Source organism: Pseudorasbora parva, chromosome 15 (genome assembly GCF_024679245.1).
Source record: "Pseudorasbora parva isolate DD20220531a chromosome 15, ASM2467924v1, whole genome shotgun sequence".
Classification (NCBI taxonomy): domain Eukaryota; kingdom Metazoa; phylum Chordata; class Actinopteri; order Cypriniformes; family Gobionidae; genus Pseudorasbora; species Pseudorasbora parva.
Window position 1 is genome coordinate 37,290,016 of NC_090186.1, and position 5,170 is coordinate 37,295,185.

General features: G+C 35.8%; 1 long non-coding RNA gene across 2 annotated transcripts; it reads left to right on the forward strand.

Annotated features, from left to right (window-relative positions):
* The first annotated feature begins 1,326 nt into the window (after window positions 1–1,326).
* Window positions 1,327–4,259, forward strand: LOC137042000 (uncharacterized). 2 transcript variants are annotated; one of them, XR_010898199.1, is made up of 4 exons: window positions 1,327–1,872; window positions 2,412–2,504; window positions 3,031–3,152; window positions 3,862–4,259. It is a non-coding gene; the product is annotated as an uncharacterized lncRNA (long non-coding RNA). The 2 variants fall into 2 exon arrangements; XR_010898198.1 differs by lacking the exon at window positions 1,327–1,872 and having other exon boundaries at window positions 1,938–2,504.
* Window positions 4,260–5,170: the final 911 nt, after the last annotated feature.

The following is a 5,170-nucleotide window of genomic DNA, read 5'->3' on the forward strand; positions in this document are numbered from 1 at the left end:
CAAATACAATCAGAGATATATATTTAAAAAGGTCCAGGCTAACGTTAATCCCAGCAGTAGTTGTAGCTGTTTTTGAAGCCCATAAAAAATGCAGCTGTCCGTCAAATAACGTGCTCCACGCGGCTCCGATGGGTTACTGGAACCTTCTGATTCGAATCGATGCGTTTGTGTAAGAAAAATATCCATATTTAAAACTTTATAAAGGAAACCCACCTTGAAGTCTTCCATTGTAATTTGTAGCCATGGCTGTTTAAGTATTTAACAACCACAAGATGGCGCCAGCGTAAAGCATAGAAGTAGTACCGGTCAAGATAACTCGTAGTACCCGGATGAGCGGTTGCTATCTGGAAATGACATACCGCTGAAAGGTGCGATTGACCAATCTGAATCAAGTATTTCACAGAGCAGTGTAATATATATATAGTGCTGTGATATCTGGCAGCAAGATGTTAGCAGCAGATCCTTTAATTCCAATAACACCTCAAACTTGTTGTTGTGCTCCTCAAACCATTCCTGAATATTTTTTTGCTTTTTACAGGGCACATTATCCTGCTGATAGAGGCCACAGCCACCAGGGAATACCGTTTCAATGAAAGGGTGTACATGGTCTGCAACAATGCTGAGGTCGGTGGTACGTGTCAAAGTTATGTCCTGGTGCCATGTGTTCTCCAGGTAAGCACTGCACATGCACCCGGCCATCCACACAATGTAAAAGAAAACGTGATTCATCAGGCCAGGCCATCTTTTTCCATTGCTCCGTGGTCCAGTTCTGATGCTCACGTGCCCACTGTTTTTTCCCTGACCGGTCTGTGGCCCCATATGAAACAAAATGTGATGCACATTCTGAGTATTCTGAACCAGCATTAACTTCTTGAGCAATTTACATTTACATTTACATTTAATCATTTAGCAGACGCTTTTATCCAAAGCGACTTACAAAAAAGGGGAGAGCAATAGAAGCAACGAAACAAACAAGGCTAACAACCTGTAAGAGCTGTAAGAAGTCTCAATTAATTAGCACAGTACACTTTTTTCTTTTTTCTTTTTTTTATAGCCATCTATAATAGCCACCTACAACAAAAACTCACGTACGCAAAATACAGAACACTGGATTTTGATAGCTATGATAACAACCCATTAGGACTAAGGCTGTTGCCCCAATTGTTGTCGTTAATGCCAACACAGTCTCACCCCTACTCGTCAAATGTTGCCGAACGGTCAAGGGACCCTGACGTCAGCTGTTGACGCACAGGGTACCCCTAAATCGCCATTTTTCGACGTACTGGGTAATCCACTGATTTCAATGAGAAACCTAGGACGTCATAAACAGACGTGTTGGGCATGTGAATGTTATCGTTATGATGGAATATATTGGGTTATAATTTTTACATTATGACATGTTGGAGTGTGATTCTCAATTTAATCAGCCAGCACAATTGTATTTACATTTATTTACGCTATGATACACGTTTGAAACAGCAGTCAAACCCCACCCCGCCCTAAACCTACCCATTTGCGTATTATATGATATAAAACACAGACTGTAACAGACAACAGGCACACTTTATTGAAAAAGTCCAACTATTCCGAGGCCAAACGATTGAATTGTGTGAAGAAAAGACCCAAAAGCAAACACCGTCTCTATCCGCGCCGCGCGCCGCGCGCCGCGCGCGCCCCGGCGTCACACTGAAGACGCCACAGGTAGACCCCTCGGCGTCACGCGATGGACGAACTGGGAACCCAATTGCTTTCAGTGGGAAACCTTTGGCGTCAACATTAGACGGCAATTCTATCGGTATGAAATCGCGCTGAAGAAGTCTCATTCAGAACACATCGCGATGTTTGGCATCAGATCACGTGTGCCACATGTTGGTGAGTAGTCATACATATTATGTCCTAATATTTGATATAAAGTATTTTCTGCTTGTCGTTATCGATCATGTTCAGTCACTGCATTGTATCTGTCATCATCTCCACTGAGGCTTTGCATTTCTTTGATTTCTAAATAAACACACCTTGCTAATAGGGTGATTAAACACTGTCACGTGACGTGCTATAGACCTTTAAACATTTGTTAATATTTAATAATCATTACTAGTGTAGTTCCAACGTGGCATTTGTAGTAGAAGCACAATAAAAAAATAATAAAAAAAAAAACACTTGTCATGCGTTTACCACAGTATTGGTAGTTTTAATGTGATATTTGTTGTAAATAAACAGTAACCACAACAATTGATATTTTTAATGTGATATTTGTTGTAAATAAACAGTAGCCACAACAATTACCATGCTTTAAATGCATTTTAATGTAAAATCCAAATATTGTTTTTTTAATAGTATACTTTATAATGCTATATATTATATATTATGACTTTTTTCTCTCTTTCTTTTTTTTTTTTTTACCTGAAAAGACCAAAAGGGCCTCTCGGACTCAGTCAACCCATTCTTGTTTGTGGAGAAGTAACGGAGAAAACCAAAAGCTGCAACAGCAAATATTTGTAATGGTATGTATGTGTTGGTTTGAACCCTTTATCAAACATTATTTAGCATTTGTTGTTACTTATTCTTACAAATCCCATATCTCAATCAGTAAGAACATATTCCCGAAGTCTTAATAATTCACAAGATTTAACAAGTTGTCAAATTCGTATGATTCTCGTACATATAGCTCTGAAAAAAATGAAGAGACCACTTAACATGGATTTCTAAATGTTAAGTGGTCTCTTAATTTTTTTTTCCAGAGCTGTATTTGTATATGAAGAGTTCAGATGCAAAAGCCTCAAAAAGCCACTTCGGTCACATGACATCAGATATTCAATTATTTTTTCTTAATCAGATCACTTGCACTGTTTATAACGTCCCGTTTGCATGTAAATAATTTATGTGATCACAAAATCAAGTGAGTTATCTACATTTTCAAACAAATTCTTATGATATAGCTTGCTATTACATACTTTTAACTGTCTTAATTTATATGTTTTAAAAACAATAGTATTTGCACAGAGTAAATGATACTTTCTTGTTTTACAGAAGAGAAGAAAGACCAGACCTTATATCGAAGCAAGCTAAGAAAATAAGTCCTTTGTTTAGGGTGAGGAAGGAAGATGGACATCTTGTGCCCGAAGAAGACAGAAAAGTGCGCAAGTCCATTGGTATGTCTTGTATTGAAGCAATGCTGTAATATGTAGTACAAAATTTGATGTTGATCTCTCAAAGGACTATTCATTTCAACAGTGATCATTCTTTCTACTCTGATAAAATACGTACCATTATTCATGTCTAAATATTTTAATAACTCCTAAAATAAGCAAATGAGGTTCTGTATCTTGGATTTATTTAAAATGGTAAATATTTGTTTTCCCTTTTTGATACAATTATTATTACAATTTTGGCCTTCAGTTCTTAAAAACTGCACCGTCTTTTTGTCTTAGATAAAAGTAGACAAGTGTGGGAAAAAGCATTTAGTTGTTATAAACTCCATGTATTTCTCCATTGTTTTGTAGACCATGGATGGTTCTGGGTAGCTTTAGAAGATAATGAGTTGGGACATATTAGGAATCAAATAGTAAATGTTCTTTGAAATATCTGGTTAGTTCTTTCTAAAAGATCTACTGTTTAAAAGGTTGCTGTTGATATGGGTAAATTAGTTTTTGTTCAGTACTTGGCTAATATTATGGGCTGAAATATTATACATAATGCTTCAATGTGTATATTATTTTATGTACTGACTGCTGCTTTGTAAATTTAAATCAGGAATTGGCATTTCTGCCCATTTTGAGGTGGAGAGTTTACTGAAGAACATAGGTTAACCCGACTGTACATTAAACTTAATATGAATTGTGTTTGTTGTTTTACTTTTAGACCAGGACTGGAGAACGCCGGATTATACGACTTCTTCCTCTGGTTGAGAAAAGGCTACACAACATCAGTGATCACATCATCTGTACATTGATTATACTGTAGGGTACAAGTGGGCGAACTGTTTAGAAGAAGAAGAACATGAACATGATAGAGGGAAGAGACAGAAACCAGTCTAGTTGTAATAATGAATCATTATTTTCCAACACTATATCAAATCTGTTTTCTGTATCATACTTGACTGGATGGGATTATGTGGCACTCATTTGTGTGGCTTCAGCAGCTGTGAATGGATTAATATGATGTTAATGTGTTTTTTAAAACCCATTTTTATTTATCTTGAATCTTATTTGACTTTATTCTACTTTATCAACTGTATACTGTATCCTCCAATAAAGTGTTGAGTGATAAAGTATGGTGAGTATTGTGTATGGTGTTTGGTACAGTAAATACACATTCAACCAGTTTATTTAGGTTATCTTATTAATTACCAAGAATATTTTACTTGAGAAGTAAACATTTTTTATCTGGTTATATTATATTTGGTACAATGCTCCAAAAAGTTGTATATACTTGCATGCTGTGACAAGTATGTCAGTTTTCAGTGAAATAAAGGGAAGGATTACAAACACTTCAAGCTTAACTGAAGATGATCCATGTTAATCATTCTGGTACATCTACTACTGCAATAAAAATTAAAGCATGCACATTTTCGATGCCAGGTACGTGAAGAGGGTGTAGATGAAATTGTGACAATGTCTCTTGTTATTTTACTTAATGGTGCATGGTCCTATATTTAATAGTAATAATGAAGTGTAAATAATATAAATAGTTTTTGTTTACTCTGGAAAGTGGATAATGGCAAGTTGTTGCAGGTTCATCCATTATATTTATTAGTGTTCATCCATAAAATAAAATAAAACTTAATAATTATTATTTTACAACATTTCTTTCAAATATTTCTGTATTTCATCAGATGGTCTTACAATATCAAAACCTATACACAAGCATGACGTTAGAATAGAAAAGACAAAATACTCTGATATTTAAATGTGACTCAAAGTTTGTTGTCCGTGATGAGGAGAATATATCTGTGTATGTTGTACTGCCCTTACACCTCCAGGGACCCAGTAGTGGCCCCTGGAAGAGCAAAAAAAAAGCATATTTCAAATGGCTTTAACTCAAAGTCTGGTTAGCGTATCACAGAGAAAATTGGCAGGACAACTGCATATGCAATGTTTACTAAATAATGTTGGCCACAGTTTTCAGACATATATGGAAAGCTGCCATAAAGGTTTTTTTAAAAGTGCTC